General features: G+C 41.7%; 2 pseudogenes; both read left to right on the top strand.

Moving 5' to 3' along the window:
- The first annotated feature begins 4,266 nt into the window (after window positions 1–4,266).
- LOC115898672 overlaps window positions 4,267–18,631 on the top strand; it is a 41,626-nt pseudogene continuing 27,261 nt past the window's right edge.
- LOC104656779 lies at window positions 13,588–15,346 on the top strand (annotated as a pseudogene).

Genomic DNA, 18,631 nt, shown 5'->3' with positions numbered 1-18,631 from the left:
AGGGCTGGAATGAGGGGAGGTAGCAGTCTTGTCATTTAGAAAATCAAAGCTAGTTTTAATGTAGTTCAACATGGAAAGAAGGTATAGAAAGTGATGTGTTTAAAACATTAGCAAATTAAGGCTGAATATGGTTGGCTTATGCATGCCTGTAATCCCAGCATTTTGGGAGGCTGAGGCAGGAGGATTGCTTGAGCCCAGGAGTTTGAAACCAGCCTGGGCAACAGAGTGAGACACCGTCTCTACAAAAAATTTCAAAAGAAAAAAAAAAAGGAAATTAACATTACTTAGCAGTATTTGGTTCTAAGCAGAAGAGTGGGGGCTGTGAGGAAGTTGAGGTTTCTGGTAGTTCATGAATGAGATGACTAAAAATATCTGAGGGGATAGGGAAGAATGGATATTTCTGTGAAATAAAGGAAAGTAAGGGTAAAGAGAGATGCAGCCTTCGTAGGCAGCAGTGTTGAGAATGAACTGTAGAATAAATAGAAAAGCAGCTATAAAATAAGTGTTAACAAAAATTTGGACAGATGACACCTCATTTAACAAGTGCTAAATAGTCTTCTGTGTCTGGTCCTATGCTAACAGCAGGGCTGGGGATAGGGTGGAGTGGTTGTGGTACAAGTAAAATATGATATTACATTCTCTTTTTTCGTAGACCTTAAGAGTTCAGTTGAAGAGGTGTTTAGCTGGGTGTGGTGGCCTATGCCTGTAATACCAGCACTTTGGGAGGATTGCTTGAGTCCAGGAGTTGGAAACGAGCCTGGGCAACTGAGTGAGATCTCATTTCTACAAAAAAAAAAAAAAAAAAAAAATTAAAAATCTGGCCAGGTATGGTGGCACATGCCTATAGTCCCAGCTACTTGGGAGGCTGAAGCCGGAGGATTGCTTGAGCCCAGGAGGTTGAGGAGTGAGCCATGCAGTGAGCCATGATTGTACCACTGCACTCCAGCCTCAAAACAAAATGAAGAGAGGCCTATACAAGACAGGAAAATGCTAGAGACAAAGTAAGAGATTCAGGCACATCTGGTTAGTTGTCCAGTCTTTTTCTTTTTTAAAAATATCAGGCCAGGTAAATCTCTCTTGGATGTCAAATTGGCCATTTTGGCACATGAACTGGGCCGGGCAAGAACCCTAAATCCAAACCCTCTTACCCATTAACACTGAGGAGAAGCATACTTTTCTTTGATAAGGAATTCTAATTTACACAGGTATTTGCATGTTTACTGCTAATTAATCCCCTTTATCTATAGTGCAGAAAGGGCTTAACCTTATGCTGGAACCTGGGGGACAGAGGCTAACAAAAAATTTTGAACATAGCTAGACCCAAAAGAAGTCTAAATCTTCACATTCCAAAGATGCCTTATCTACCCTTTAACCCATTCTTTGAGACAAGGAATTAAGCCAGTCAAGGTGGGAGAGGTGGATAACATTCAGGCTTCTCTGGAGTTGTTTGATAGTTATCCTACATGAGATACTTTTATGTTGAAGATATTCCTACTTTTATGTTGAAATATATGCTGTAATAATTTAAGTAAAATTACTTTCTTCTGTGGAAATGTAGAACAGCTGCTCACTGAAATGGATATTTCTTCATATCCTTGAAAACTGTTGAGTCACCCTTAGTATTCTCTTCTTAGATATAATAAGTTCTAATTTTTCCTTACTTGGCTCATTTTTAACTCTTTTATCTTTTTATTATTCTGAAATCTCTCCAAGGCCCTCACATGTCCTCAGGTTGTAGAGTCTTAAATTGGACAACATTTTAATTACAACCTGAAGGTTAGGTAGTTGTTATTCCATTTATATATCTTAGTATTTGAGTTTACTTTTGAAATATAAAGTCTTGGTGACTAATTTAGCATGTGGTTCTCTGCCACTCCCTTCCTGACCACCCACCACCCCTCATTCTTATCTTCTTTTTTTACCTTGTTTGTACAAAAACCAGTTGTTGCCTATTTTATTTCTTCTCTCCATACCCTGTCTCTCTGTCTATGCATTTAAAAACAGAACTCATTCCTTATAAAACAGACAAACCAGGGATAATTATCAACATCAAAAAAGAATTCTTTAAATCACTGCAGGCTTCCTTTAAATAGGTGTTTCCTGTGGTGGTTTTAAGTGTTTTTATATAGGTCATCAACTACTTTATAAAGAAACTGAAGATAAATAAAGGGTTAAGAGGCAGTGCCAGTTGAAGAACAGTTAGAAATTGGGATAAAACAGTAGTTCTTAGGTAAACAGTAAAATACAGTTAGATTTTTTTTTTTTTTTTTTTGAGGTGGAGTCTCACACCGTTGCCCAGGTTGGAGTGCAGTGGCGTGATCTCAGCTCACTGCAATCTCTGCCTCCCAGGTTCAGGTTCAAGTGATCCTCCTGCCTCAGCTTCCCGAGTAGCTGGGACTACAGGTGTGGCGCCATCATACCCGGCTAATTTTTGTATTTTTGTTAGAGACGGGGTTTCACCACGTTGACCAGGCTGGTTTCAAACTCCTGAGTTCAAGTGATCTGCCCATCTCGGCCTCCCAAAGTGTTGGGATTACAGGTGTAAGCCACTGCACCTGGCCTGATTTATGTATTACTTTTCAAGAGAATGTTATACCAATAATATTTTTTGTCTAGATACAGTGAACTTTTCATCATCTGTACTAATGGAGGCATATACATTTTAATTTTGTTATGCATTTTGGTTGTAACATTTAAATATAGGGATGTCTAATCATAAAATTTAAAAATACTTCATACTTTCATCATACTGAAGACTCAGGAAGATCTGAAAAGAAACAGAAAGAGTACCAGGCCTGGAATAGAAACCTGACTTCTAAAATTGGCTATATAGCTAGCTGTAGGACCTTAGTTGAATTGCTTCACCATTTTGGGCCTGTTTTCTGAACTATACAATGAGGGATTTCAACTAAATGAGGGATTTTGACTAAATAATCTCTGAGGTATCTTAAATCTCTAGCTTTTTATGATTTCCCACCCTTGCCAAGGAGTTGAGTAAACATTGGCGGTGATGCCACCAGAAAAGTGAAAGCACAATTTTTCCTGTGTATGATGGAGTTTGTTGTAGTGTAGTTAGTTTTCTCTTCCAGAAATGAACGATTATCCTGATTAGATTTTGTTTGCCCACATCCTGTTATATCAAGTCATGAGTATACCCCCATTGAAACTCAGAGTTGATTTGGTTTACGGTTGTCCTAATTGTATCCTAGGTCTTCTAGCTGAAATTTTAAAATGAAGTAGTCACCCCATGGAGTTATTTATTTATTTATGTATTATTTTGAGACGGAGTCTTGCTTTGTCACCCAGGCCAGAGTGCAGTGATGTGATCTTGGCTCACTGCAACCTCTGCCTCCCAGGTTCAAGCGATTCTCCTGCCTCAGCCTCCAGAGTAGCTGGGACTACAGGGGCACGCCACCACGCCTGGCTAATTTTTGTATTTTTAGTAGAGACGGGGTTTCACCATATTGGCCAGGCTGGTCTCGAACTCCTGACCTTGTGATCTGCCCACCTCGACCTCCCAAAGTGCTGTGATTGATTACAGGTGTGAGCCACAGCACCCAGCCCCCATGGAGCTATTTTTATTTAAAACACATACATTATAATTCTATTGATCTGATTACAAAAGTGCTTATTTTGTTAAAATGTTTCATTGTGGTGATAAAAATTCAAAAATTATTAATGTCAGTCAACAAAATTCAAGCAAAACATAAATGTGTAAAGTAAAAAGTGAAAGATTTTTCCTTAGTCCCTCTCACCACTCCCATTCTCCAAGAATAACTTAATTTGGTGTGTGTCTTCCCAGATGTTGTTCTGTGTGTGTTTATATATTAATATACACATATATACATATATGAATACCCACACATTTGTATATAGGTTTTTTAAACAAAATGGGATATTATATGTACCGTTTTGCAACTTTTTTTCACTTTGCATTGTATTCTGGACTTCCTCTTGCATTAATACCTGGAAATTTACCTCATTTAAAAAATGACTGCATAATATTTCATGGTATGGTTGTATCACAATTTAATGATTCACCTATTGATGCAAATTTGTCTCCAATCATTCACTATTATAAATAATGCTACATATAACCTTGCTCCAGCGTATAAGTATTTCTGTAGGATAGATTTTGAGAGAAGGAATTGCTGGGTCAAAAAGTGTGTGCCTTTTACTCTGTGTGTGTGTGTGTGTGTGTGTGTGTGTGTGTGTGTAGAGATGGGGGAGGGGGTGATCTCACTTTGTTGCCCAAGTTGGTCTCGAACTCCTGGCTTCAAACAATTCTCCTGCCTCAGCCTCCCAAAGTGTTGGTATTACAGGCATGAGCCACGGTGCCTGGCCTCATTTTACATTTTGATAGCTAAAGCGAAATTGTTTTCTTAAAGAATGCAGTTTAGGCTTCCAATGACAGCAAATGAGAATGTTTCCCCACCCAAAGTGGGGAAATTCTGTTCACAAAAAGTTTACTTGCCAAAAGTGGCAAAAATTTAAACAATTGATAATTATCCAAACTATTTGGTGAAAATCGTATTTCATGGTTTTAATTTGCATTTTCTGGTATGTTTAGTTGTAATGATACCACTGTCAGGTTTTAGTTTCCCCACACATTAACTTTTGGTCGTTCTAGAGGCAGTATCTATTGTTGCTAATTGAGGATACTGACTACTCTTCACCATAAATAAACCATCACACTTAATTAAAGGCCCCGAGTGTAAGTTTCTTCCCATCTGACTCTGGGGGAAGATGAAGCGATTAGTCTAGTGACAAAGCAACATTATCTGAGGCGCTCTCACAACCAGTACCTTTTTCAGATTGTCATTACTTGAGGTCAAGCCCAGAGCAGCACTGACAGCTCAACTACATGGTCTTCTGACCTCATGGCCAACCTGCTTTGATACTCGGGGAAATATAACTTGGTCTCTTGAGCCACCATCCCTCCAGTTTGGACCCCCGTCCAGTTATTTCTCCCAGATCCATACCTTTGATTCCATGCAGGGATGGAACAAGGATGGGGACCAAGACCGTGATGGTGACCATAATAAGAGGTCGGATTACCAGGCCTTCTGGTTGGCTGTCCACGTGTTAGTCAGAAATAAGCTTTAATTGGTCGTATGCAATGGGAAGCACATACCTGTCGTACGCAGTGGGAAGCACATACCCTCTTCTGATTGGCCTCTTAGTTGAGGGGTGGACTACAGGGAAACCTGCTGGTTGGCTGGAATGGAAGACCAATAGGAACGCTGTGGCGCTGCTTTCGAAAGTGAGGCCTGCCCCGCGCGCCTGGAGCTGTCAGCGGGTTTCCTCGGAGCTCCAGAGGCCTGAGTTGGTAACTGCGCTTTCCTGCAACCTAGGTATCCTCTACCCCGGTCACGGTCACACTTCTGGCGTCTCAGAATGTCTCTGGTTGTGCCGCGGTGAATGAGGCCGTAGTCCGCTTGTCCAGCCCTTAGGAAGGTCCTGCCTTAGGCTGTCGGTTTCGTTCCGCAAACGCCAGCCCGGAGCTCTTCCTGGGATGGGGCCATTGAAGTCATGGGCCTGGGGAGTGGGGATCAGGGACCAGGGAATGGGACAATACTTTGCGGGCCTCAGGATGAAGTTCTTCATTGCGAGCATTGTGACCCGATTCGCGGCGGAAGCGGGAGAGGCTGCACTCTGCGGCTGTGAAGGCCTTTTTTGTATTAAGTCTCAGGAAGGGAGCAGGAAGTGTGTGACCCAGAAAGTTCCGCCGTCTAGGTGGCCTCCACCATTTCAGCCAGCCACCGCCTCTGTTGCCTGATTTCAACCCCTGTGGCTCCTTCCTAGACTCATCAGCTCTAAGACCATTGCAGTAAGTAGATTAACCCTTACAGCCTGTACTCAGAAAGTCCCCTTTCTTCCTCAATGTCAGTGGGTTTGACCTTGTTGCTTTTATTTATTTTTCTAATTAATTACACCAGTACATTCTCCTTGTAAAAAAAAAAAAAATTCAAAACACTATACATATATGGGGCTAACACTTTGGCCATTACCCACAATCCTTGTCCTCTTTCCCTCTTCCCCAGAGTAACTGCTATTAACAGTTTGGTGTGTATCCTGGCAGCCTTCCAGGTCTTTTTTTCTAGTTATCATAGAAACTACATTGTGTTGTATTTTTATTTTAACAAAAATTATACCCTACTGTACATACCCCGTAAGTTTTTTCATTCAGTGTTTTGGAAACATTTTTATTTTGGTACATCTAGGTTTATTTTTTATTTTATTTTATATTATTTTATTTTTTAGTAGAGATAGGGTTTCACCATGTTTGCCAGGCTGGTCTCAAACTCCTGACCTCGAGTGATCCAACCACCTTGGCCTCCCAAAGTGCTGGGATTGCAGGTGTGAACCACCGCACCCGGGCAGATTTACTTCTTTTTTAAAAAAAGTGATGTATTATGCCATAGTATGACTATAAAACAGTTTATTTAACAATTTCCTTATTGATAGACTACTAGATTTTTTCAATATTTTGCTTTTACAAGTGGTACTCCTATGAACATTCCTGAACATGACAGTTTCTTTAGTGCAGTGGTTCCCAAACTTTTTGATTGCAGGACCCCTTGACATTCCTAACAGAATTTGTTTATGTAGGTTTATGGCTCTCTCTATTCAATGAAATTAAAACTGGCCGGATGCGGTGGCTCACACCTGTAATCCCAGCACTTTGGGAGGCTGAGACAGGCGGATCACCTGAGGTCAGGAGTTGGAGAACAGCCTGGCCAACATGGTGAAACCCCATCTCTACTAAAAATACAAAAATTAGCCGGGTGTGGTGGCACACAGCTGTAATCCCAGCTACTCGGGAGGCTGAGGTGGGAGAATCGCTTGAACCCGGGAGGCGGAGTTTGCAGAGGTTGCACCATTGCACTCCAGCCTGGGCGACAAGAGCGAGACTCTGTCTCAAAAAAGAAAAAAAAAGCAAAATAACTTTTCCAAAGCAAGAAATATTATTGAGAAGAGTAAAATTGTTTTTTTTTTTTAACAAGTCTCATTAATGTCTAGCTTAATAATAATACTCCAGACATCTGGAGTCTCATATCTGCCTTTACATTTGATCTATTGGGATGTTTTGGTTGAGTATATCACACATATATTATAAATGTATATGTAACAAAATTTACCATTTTAACCATTTTTAAGGAAACGTTTCAGTGGCATTAAGTACATTTACATTGTTATATAACCATTACCACCATCCATCTCCAGAATTTTTTCATCTTCCAAATTGAAACTCAAAACAATAACTCCCCATTGTCCCCTCCCCCAGCCCTAGCAACCACCATTCTATTTTCTGTTTCTATGAATTTGACTATTATAGGTAACCTTATGTAAGTGGAACCATATGGTATTTGTATTTTCGTGACCGGCTTATTTCTTTTTTTTGAGACGGAGTCTCAGTCTGTTGCCCATGCTGGAGTGCAGGGGTGTGATTTCTACTCACTGCAACCTCCGCCTCCTGGGTTCGAGCAATTCACCCACCTCAGCCTCCAGAGTAGCTGGGACTATAGGCACGCTCCACCACACCTGGCTGATTTTTGTATTTTTAGTAGAGATGGAGTTTCAACCTGTTGACCAGGCTGAACACAAATGATCTGCCCGCCTTGGCCTCCCAAAATTCTGGGATTATAGGCAGGAGCCACTGTGCCAAGCCATGACTGGCTTGTTTCACTTAGCATAATGTGTTCAAGGTTCATTCATGTTGTAGGTTGAGTAATATTCCAAAGTGTGTTTATATACATACATACATACCACGTTTTGTGTGTCCATTCGTCTGTCAAGGACACTTGGGTTGTTTCCACCTTTTATCTATTGTGAACAATGCTACTATGAATATAGGTATACAAATATCTGTTTACATTTCTGCCTTCAATTCTTTTGGGTATATATCCAGAAGTGGAATTGTTGGGTCATATAGTAGTTCTCACTTCCCTTCTGATGGACATTTATATCAGTGCTACTCAAACTGCATTCCACAGACTGGTACCAGTCGTGAACTATCACCTGTACACAAGGAGATAAGTCTAGGAACCGAGGATAGGCATTTAAAGCCTTTTGTAGCAATTTCATGTGGCCATGACATCTAAGTGAATGATCACTTTTCTAGTAATTTGTTTTTTCTTTACAAAGGTATCAGTCCGTGATGGATTGGAAATTTACCAAAAAACAAAAATAAATAAAACAACAACAACAACAACCAAACTGGGTCAGGCGTGGTGGCTCATGCCTGTAATCCCAGCATTTTGGGAGGCCCAGGCAGGAGGATCACTTGAGACCAGCCTGGGCAACCAAGTGAGGTCTCATCTCTACAAAAAATTTTAAAAATTATCTGGGCATGGTGGCATGTGCCTGTAGTCCCAGCTACTCAGGAAGCTGAGGCAGGAGGATTATTTGAGCCTGGGAGGTCAAGGCTGCAGTGAGTTATCATCACACCACTGCACTCCAGCCTGGGCAAAAGAGCAAGATCCTGTCTCAAACAAAAAACAAACAAATAAAAAAACCCAAATCCCTGATCTTTTGCCATACATAGTTTTCATTTTAGTTTTTTTCTGAAGATGGGATGTTGCTGTGTTGCCCAGGCTGGTCTCGAATTCCTGGCCTCAAGCAGTCCTCCCACCTTGGCCTCCCAAAGTGCTGGGATTACAGGAGTGAACCACTGCACCTGGTTACCACAGATAGTTTGAGAAGCACTGATTGAAGTGGATTCCAGTTTGGGGTTGTCATTTGCCATTAACTCTTTTTTATGGACAATGTTTCTCTAAGGTAGGTACTGAAGAGTAGAATTACTGGGTTACTGGATCAAAGGGTATGTACATTTTACATTTTATTACTGCAAAATTGCTCTTCAAAAAGGCCAAATACTTCTAACAATGGTATATGAGTCCTTTTTTTGTGCCAGAAATGATATTCAAAAAAATGAAAACTAAGATGGTATATGAGAGTACCTATTTCCCTACACTCCTGCCAACACTTGATATCAATCTCTTAAACTTTTTTAGTCTGTCAGGCAAAAAATATCTCCTCTTTATTCACAGTTTTCTGATTATTAGTGAATTTAAGTATTTTTTCATGTTTATTAACTTTAAATTTTGATGTAGTCAGATATATTATTCCTTTTCTTTATGGCTTTTACTTTTTTGTTATTTTTTCATAGAGACAAGTCTCACTCTGTCGCACAGGTTGTAGTATAGTGGTGCAATCATAGCTCACTGTAACCTTGAACTCCTGGGCTCAAGCAATCCTCCCACCTCAGCTTCCCCAGTAGCTGGGACCATAGGCACATGCCACTATACCTGGCTAATTAAAAAAAAAAATTTTTTTTGTAGAGATGGGGTCTGACTATGTTGCCCAGGGTGGTCTCTAACTCCTGACTTCAAGTGATCTGCCCGCCTTGGCCCCCAAAGTGCTGGGATTATAGGCATGAACCACTGCACCTGGCCCAGCTTTTGCTTTTTTAGTCTTAAGTGTTCTTGCTCCAAGGTTTTAAGCATGTTCATTTATATTTTCTTCTCATGTGTTTCTTCCCCTCTTTTTCTTACAGCTTTATTGAGGTATAATTGATGTACACTAAACTGCACATCCTCAAAGTATATGATTTGATGAATTTGGACATATGTACACACCCATGAAACTATTACCACAATCGAGATAATGAACATGTCCATCACCTCTGAAAATGTCCTTGTGTGTTCCTTTGTTCTCATACATTTCTAAATGTGTGTGTATGTTCATGTATGCATAGATGCACGGATATGTGCTGGGATTATACACTTTTTCATTAATTAAGGTAAACTTACATACAGTAAAATTCATCTTGAGTATATGTTTCTGCAGGTGCTGACAAATGCATAAAGTCATGTAACAACTGGCCGGGCGTGGTGGCTCATGCCTGTAATCCCAGCACTTTGGGAGGCCAAGGCAGGTGGATCACCTGAGGTCGGGAGTTGGAGAGCAGCCTGACCAACATGGAGAAACCCCGTCTCTACTGAAAATACAAAATTAGCCGGGCGTGGTGGTGCATGCCTGTAATCCCAGCTACTCGGGAGGCTGAGACAGGAGAATCGCTTGAACCCGAGAGGCGGAGGTTGTGGTGACCCGAGATCACGCCATTTCACTCCAGCCTGGGCAGCAAGAGTGAAACTCCGTCTTAAAAAAAAAAAAAAAAAAAAAGAAAGAAAGAAAGAAAGAAAAGAAAAGAAAAAAGTCATGTAACAACCAATACAGTGAAAATATAGAATAGTTTCATCACCTCAAAAAATTCCCAATTCTCCTTTATAGCCTACTCCTCCCCTCTACTTCCCAGTAATCACTGCCTGTTTTCTGTCACTATAGTTTTGCCTTTTCAAACCTGTCATGTAATCATACAGTATATAAACTTTTGAGACTGGCTTCTTTTATTTATTTTTATTTAGTATTATTATTATTTTTGAGACAGAGTCTCACTCTGTCACCCAGGCTGGAGTGCAGTGGCGTGATCTCGACTCACCACAACCTCTGCCTCCCAGTTCAAGTGATTCTCCTGCCTCAGCTTCCCGAGTAGCTGGGATTACAGGCCTGTGGTACCACGCCCAGCTAATTTTTGTATTTTCAGTAGAGATGGAGTTTCACCATGTTGGCCAGGCTGGTCTCGAACTCCTGACCTCAGGTGATCCGCCTGCTTCGGCCTCCCAAAATGCTGCAATTATAGGCAAGAGCCACCACGCCTGGCCTATTTATTATTATTATTATTATTTATTTATTTATTTATTTTGTTTTTTTGAGACACAGTCTCGCTCTGTCACCCAGGCTGGAGTGTAGTGGCGTGATCTTGGCTCACTGCAACCTCCCACTCCCAGGTTCAAGTGATTCTCCTGCTTCGGCTTCCCGAGCAGCTGGGATTACAGGCGCCGCCACCACGTCCAGCTAATTTTTGTATTTTTAGTAGAGACAGGGTTTCACCATGTTGGCCAGGCTGGTTTCGAACTCCTGACCTCAGGTGATCTGCTCACCTTGGCCTCCCAAAGTGTTGCAATTACAGGCGTGAGCCGCCACGCCTGGCCTATTTACTATTATTTATTTATTTATTGAGACAGAATCTCACTTTGTTGTCCAGGCTAGAGTGCAGTGGCATGATCATGGCTCACCACAGCCTCCACCTCCTGGGCTCAGGTGATCCGCCCACCTCAGCCTCCTAAGTAGCTGGGACTACAGGCGCAGGCCATCACACCCGGCTAATTTTTTTGTATTTTTTGAAGAGATGGGGTTTTGCCATGTTGTCCAGACTGGTCTTGAACTCCTGGGCTCTAGTGATCCTCTCACCTCAGCCTCCCGAAGTCCTAGGATTACAAGTATGAACCACTATGACTGGCTGGTTTTAATTCTTTAAACTGTTTAGGAGTTACTTTTGTGAATGGTATGAGATATAGCTATAACTTAATTTTTTTTCAAATATTAGGTTGGTGCAAAGTTATTGCAGTTTTTGCCATTAAAAATGGAAAATTTATTTTGCACCAACCTAATAGGTAATCATCACAATACTATTTACTTTCTCCAATGACTTGAAATGCCACCTTTGGCCGGGCGCGGTGGCTCAAGCCTGTAATCCCAGCACTTTGGGAGGCCGAGACGGGCGGATCACGAGGTCAGGAGATCGAGACCATCCTGGCTAACACGGTGAAACCCCGTCTCTACTAAAAAAATACAAAAAACTAGCCGGGCGAGGTGGCGGGCGCCTGTAGTCCCAGCTACTCGGGAGGCTGAGGCAGGAGAATGGCGTAAACCCGGGAGGCGGAGCTTGCAGTGAGCTGAGATCCGGCCACTGCACTCCAGCCTGGGCGACAGAGCGAGACTCTGTCTCAAAAAAAAAAAAAAAAAAAAAAAGAAATGCCACCTTTATTATATACCCAATTCCCTTATACATACAAATCTGTTTCTGGATCATCTATTTTGTTTCACTGATGTTTGTTCTTTGTTTTTTTTTTGTTTGTTTGTTTGTTTGTTTTGTTTTGTTTTTTTTGAGACGGAGTCTCGCTTTGTCACCCAGGCTAGAGTGCAGTGGCGCAATCTCGGCTCACTGCAAGCTCCGCCTCCCGGGTTTACGCCATTCTCCTGCCTCAGCCACCCGAGTAGCTGGGACTACAGGCGCCCGCCATCTCGCCCGGCTAGTTTTTTGAATTTTTTTTTAGTAGAGACGGGGTTTCACCGTGTAGGCCAGGATGTCTCGATCTCCTGACCTCGTGATCCACCCATCTCGGCCTCCCAAAGTGCTAGGATTACAGGCTTGAGCCACGCGCCCGGCCCTGATGTTTGTTCTTACGCCAAAATTACACTTTTTATATTACTGCTATAGCTTTATCATAATTTTGATACCTGATAAAGTCTTCCCTGTTGCAGACATTTCTTGCCTAACTAGTTCACTTTTCCTTCTACAAGGATTTTTAGAATCAGCCAATATATTCTCCAAAAAAATCTTGTTGAGATTTTAGTTGAGATTATGTTGAAATTTCAGCTTAATTTGGGGAGAGTGGATATCTTTACATTATTAAATTTTCCCAACATAATATATCCCTCTATTTATTAAAGTTTTCGTTAATGATATGTCTCTCCTTTTATTTAGGCTTCTTTTATGTTTTACATTATTTTGTAATCCTGTGTTTACTTCTCTTTCTTTCTCATCTGTAAACTTTTGTTTTTTTTTGAGACAGAGTCTTGCTGTCATCCAGGCTGGAGTGCAGTGGCGCAACCATGCCTTATTGCAGCCTCAACCTCACTGCCGCTATTAACATTTTTTTTCTTTTTTTTTTTTTTTTTGGAGAGATGAGGTCTCACTATGCTGCCCAGGCTGGTCTTGAACTCCTGGTCTCAAGTGATTCTCCTGCCTCGGCCTCCCAAAGTGCTGGGATTATTGGCCTGAGTCACTGCGCCTGGCCTGTAAACTTTTTTGAGTGTAGGGACATTTTTGTTTCATCTCTGTATTTGCAGTGCCTGACATATAGTAAGTGCTCAGGAAATGTTTGATGAGCAAAGTACACCACAATAAGTGTTCCAGCATTTCATTAAAAATGGTGGACTTCAGCCTGGGCAACATAGTGAGAGACCTCATCTCTACAAAAAATAAAAAGATTAGCTGGGTATGGCAGCATGTGCCTGTGGTCCCTGCTATTCAAGTGGCTGATGTAGGAGGATCGCTTGAGCCCAGGAGGTTGAGGCTGAGTGCACTTCAGCCTAGGCAACAGAGCAACACCTTGTCTCAAACAACAACAAAAACAGAAAAACAAAACTTGTGGACTTGGAAGTGGGGGGTTGTGGGGGGAGGGAAAATGGGTGAAGAAGGGGAGGTGGCTGGGGAATGGGTGGGGGCCTGGCGGGAGCAAGCAGTGGAGCTGGGGTCCCTGAGCTCTGTCAGGAGGAAGCCAGGCTGCACTTTCTGGGCAGTCGGAGGGGACAGGTGGCACCAGAAGGCAGGTGGACTTAACCTGTTGGTGACTGCGGCCTCTGCCCGTCCTGCCTTGCTGCAGGTGCCTTGGATGAGGCTGCCCCACACACCCTGAATGATTTTTATAATCAGTGGATAAAGTGGGAGAAATGTGGAATAACTTCAAATACAGGTAACAGAATGTCTTCAGTCGTGAGGGAGTAAGCCGTAGTGAAAATGTGGGTATGAACTCTGACAGATATTTGTCAAAAAGAAAAAACATCAATATAGGAGACTCGGCTGCTCAGCAACAAAGTAGTCCCTTAAGAGAAAATGTTGCCTTACACCTGGCACGCCAGGCCCTTCAAAGAATTCTTCAAGGAGAAACCAACATTGTGCCACTGAAATCCCTCAAATTGTTGAAATAAGTATCAAAAAGGATAATGATTTTTGTGTTACCCCAGGAACAAGACTTGCATGAAGAGATTCCTACTTTTGACATGCTCCATGGGGTGGTAAGAGAAACATTTCTGTTATAATGACCCAGGATTCATTGGATACTGATAAAAAGCTTGGTAGAACTCAAAGTGGACTTCAAAGGAAAGAGAGGTGCTAAGCTCTGTACAGGACACGGACAGTGTTTCCAGAAGAACCAGAAGAACCGTAGGAAAGTCGCTCTCTGAGACAGGCTGCAGGATACTGTGGGCTTGTGTTTTCCCATGAGAACGTATAAGAAGAAGTCAAAGCCTCTCTTTTCCAATTAAAGAAACATCTCTTTCTGAATTAATGCTGGAGAAATGCCCTTTTCCTGCTGGCTCAGATTTAGCCCCAAAATGGCATTTGAATAAGCAGCATACAGCTCCTGTGAGCCCACATTCAACATTTTTTGATGCATTTGATTTGTCTTTGGGTTTTTTTTTTTTTTTTTCTTTTTTTTGAGACGGATCCATCGCCCAGGCTGGAGTACAGTGGTGTAATCTTGGCTCACTACAACCTCGGCTCACTGCAACCTCCGCTTCCCGGGTTCAAGCGATTCTCCTGCCTCAGCCTCCTGAGTAGCTGGGATTACAGATGCCCGCCACTACGCCCAGCTAATTTTTGTATTTTTTAGTAGAGATGGGTTTTCACCGTGTTGTTCAGGTTGGTCTTGAACTCCTGACCTCAGGTGATCAGCACACCTCGGCCTTCCAAAGTGCTGGGATTACAGGTGTGACCCACCTCACCCAGCCCCATATTTAGTTTCTATAGAAGATGAAGATAGTTTAGAGAGAGAAGACCGCTTAGTATTGAAGAAGGGGTTCATCCCCCTCCCGATGCACAAATACATACATTTGAAGCGACTGCACAGGTTAATCCATTATATAAACTGGGACCAAAGTTAGCTCCTAGAACGACTGAAGTAAGTGGGGACAGTTCTGCAGTTCCATATGCTAACTGTGACCTGAAAGAGGATACAGCCACCCTGTGTTTGCAGCCATGGAGGGCAGAAGCAGCATGAGGTACATGCCCATGTTAGCAGACAGGGAGCTTGGGAAGTCCACACACAGACTGATTACATACATTGCTTCAGACTACAGGGAATCCTTGTTATTGGAGAGTGATGGATCGTTTTGAAACAGAAGCCCTTCTAGAAGGGAAACGCAAAGACACATTTTTGCTCAGGGACGCTGGGCAAAGGGACTGCCTCTTCTCTGTGAACTTCTGGGGCTACAGCAGATCCCTGCAGGCCTGAATTGAGCAGTAATCACAACTTTGGTTTTGATGCCCATGACCCCTGTTTATTTCACTCCTCCACTGTAACAGGACTTGAAGAACATGATAGCAGCCATAAAAAAAGGATGAGTTCATGTCCTTTGCAGGGACATGGATGAAGCTGGAAACCATCATTCTCAGCAAACTAACACAGGAACAGAAAACCAAACACCGCATGTTCTCACTCGTAAGTGGGAGTTGAACAATGAGAACACATGGACATGGCGGGGAGCGGGGTGTGGGGGAACATCACACACCGGAGCCTGTTGGGGGGTGGGGAGCGAGGGGAGGGATAGCATTAGGAGAAATACCTAATGTAGATGATGGGTTGATGGGTGCAGCAAACCACCATGGCACATGTATACCTATGTAATAAACCTGGACGTTCTGCACATGTGTCCCAGCACTTAAAGTATAATAAAAAAGAACATTATAAAGATCCCAGTTATTGCATGTTTTTTGAACTGTTGCTTACTATATTACTAGATAGGACTTTCCCTTTTAGCTGTAGTATATCTGTTGTACAGTAATCTGCAGGTGCACTACATATGATGGAATTAATGGGCCTCCTTTACCATCAATGTTACAGGATTTTTAAAAAGAGTATTATTATAAACACAAATTTTGGGTTCGCTGGTTAGAACGAGAACCAGTCAAGGCAAAGTAAACTCTCCTGTCCCCAAAGGGTGTGAACCTGGTCTGCTTTCATGTGCATCAGACATACACCTATAATGATGCTAGGTTTTTTCATATAGTATGTAAGGTTAGTGTTAGTATCTGTCAGATGCAACCTTCTGTTACTTATCCAGATAAACATGGTTCCTAGTGGAACAACAGAGGATAGAAGTACAGGTGTTCAGGCCGGGCACAGTGGCTCACGCCTGTAATCCCAGCACTTTGGGAGGCTGAGGCAGGCGGATCACTTGAGCTTAGGAGTTCGAGACCAGCCTGACCAACGTGGTGAAACCCCATCTCTACTGAAAATACAAAAAATTACCTGGGTGTGGTGGCGGGCGCTTGTAATCCTAGCTACTGGGGAGGCTGAGGTGGGAAAATTGCTGGAACCTGGGAGGTGGAGGTTGCAGTGAGCCGAGATTGCTCCACTGCACTTCAGTCTGGGAGACAGAGCAAGACTCTGTCAAAACAGAGACAAAAACAAAAACAAACTACAGGTGTTGAGTAAGACTACAAAACAAGTTTGCCTATTTAGTGAACAGTTTGGTTTTTAATGGCTGTAGTAATAGAGTGAGGCAACTCTGGGGCATTTGCTGTGAAGAATTCTATTTCTTACTGAAGAACAAATTATTAATATCAGATAAGTATTTCAACAGTGTGACTAATGTTTGAAATTATTTTTTCTAAGAGTTTTTCTATAACCTTCCAAAAGCAGTGATATTTATAATTACTATAAATCAAGCTTTAGAAGTCCAATGCAAATAAAATAATGCCTTTCTTTTAGGAAAAAAAAAAATGTAAGTTTCTGGCCACAAGGGCATAGTGCAATTCACCTAAGTGTTGATGTAATTTATAGTCAGACTCTTTTCTCTTCTGCAAAAGATACTGTTAAGTAAACCAGGTTTTCTAAATAGTAATTCTTAAAAGTTTGGACTTATAAAATTAGTAGTAGAATTTTATTTAAAGGCCCTAGGTATTAGTTTTTCTTTTTTTTTTTTCGAGATGGAGTCTCGCTCTGTCACCCAGACTGGAGTGCAGTGGTGCGATCTCAGCTCACTGCAACCTCTGCCTCCCGGGTTCAAGTGATTCTCCTGCCTCAGCCTCCCGAGTAGCTGGGACTACAGGCGCTTGCCACCATGCCCGCTAATTTTTTGTGTTTTTAGTAGAGATGGGGTTTTACCATGTTAGCCAGGATAATCTCGATCTCCTGAGCTCGTGATCTGCCTGCCTCAGCCTCCCAAAGTGCTGGGATTACAGGCATGAGCCACTGCACCCAGCCAGGTATTAGTTTTTAAATGAGTGCTTTAACTTAAAACAGCTGCTGCAATATAGTTTTGCATATGATTTTTTAAAAAGTTGATGTGACCGGGCATGGTGGCTCATGCCTGTAATCCCAGGCCAAAGCAGGCAGATCACCTGAGGTCAGGAGTTTGAGACCAGCCTGGCCATCATGGTGAAACCGCGTTTTTACTAAAAATACTGAAGATTAGCTGGGTGTGGTGGTGGGCGCCTGTAATCCCAGCTACTCGGGTGGCTGAGACAGGAGAATCGCTTGAACCTGGGAGGCGGAGGTTGCAGTGAGCCAAGATTGCACCACTGCACTCCAGCCTGGGCAACAAGAGCAAAACTTGGTGTCAAAAAAAAAAAAAAAAAAAAAGTTGATGTGTAGTCTAATTGTTGTTTCATAAAAGTTGGATCTTCTCCTGTGCCCATAATGATTTTGTGAATCATGAAGAAAATAAGACTAGAAGATGCCCAAACAAATCAGATAATAGTAACTACAATGGTTGCTGATGTTAGATTATTGTTAAACTGTAATTACTAATTTGGATGGCAGTATTTATCTCTTTTCTGTAAACACTCATAGCTAAATTGCTTAAGTATAATTTACAGAATTTCAGTGTAATTTACTCTCAATGGAAAATCTGAAGCATAAATTGCAGATTTGAAAGGTACTGTACAACCATTATATCTGTAAATAACTACTTAACACCTCTTTGTCACTTAGAATACTACTTGAGTGTACTACTACTTGAATACTACGTGAATGTTATACTACTTGAGTGAGCTCTTTTGGAAGTTATATCAAGTTCTAGTGTTTGCTTCTTAGTAACCGAATTGAATGTACAGTTCTGTCCTAGACATTTTGCCCTAAAGTAGCTGAATCTATTCTTGTGTCTTTTTGTTAATGTGCTCTATACCACTGGTGAGTGCTCCATAGTTTCCTTACCTGCTGCTACAGAACATTATTTTACATCCCTATGGCAATTGCCAAGGCCACAAAAAAAGAAAAGCTTTATTTGTATGCCACACTAACTCTTTGACTGCTAATGTATGTTTCTGCTTGCTATGCCTTGTTATGGCTGCTTTTTTGTGCTAATAAAGTATGTTTGGTGTTCTCCTTGTATATCTGCTGTTGTATACATTTGCAACGATTTCTCTTGTAAATGGAATGGTATAGGGTTTTTTAAAATAAGCATTATCTAACAACTAGCTAATGTAGAATTACTGTACAGTCTCATATTGACTTATCAGAATAAGTTAACTCTAAGTTTAATGCTCTGCACCTTATCAATCATAGTCACATATACTGTGGAGCAGTATGTATAGTTACTGAAAATCATTGTACAGTTTAGATTATAACAGAAAACTGACAGAAATAATAAATCTATTGATTGCTTACGGGTAAAAGATCAAAACTATCAATGACATATTATAGTAAATGAGTATCTGTAACCTTCCACACATCAGAAGCAGATGAAATCAAGTCTCGTGAACTATTAATATATCAGT

Source organism: Rhinopithecus roxellana, chromosome 7, assembly GCF_007565055.1.
Source record: "Rhinopithecus roxellana isolate Shanxi Qingling chromosome 7, ASM756505v1, whole genome shotgun sequence".
NCBI classification, from domain to species: Eukaryota; Metazoa; Chordata; class Mammalia; order Primates; family Cercopithecidae; genus Rhinopithecus; species Rhinopithecus roxellana.
This window is presented reverse-complemented; position numbering and strand designations above follow the sequence as displayed.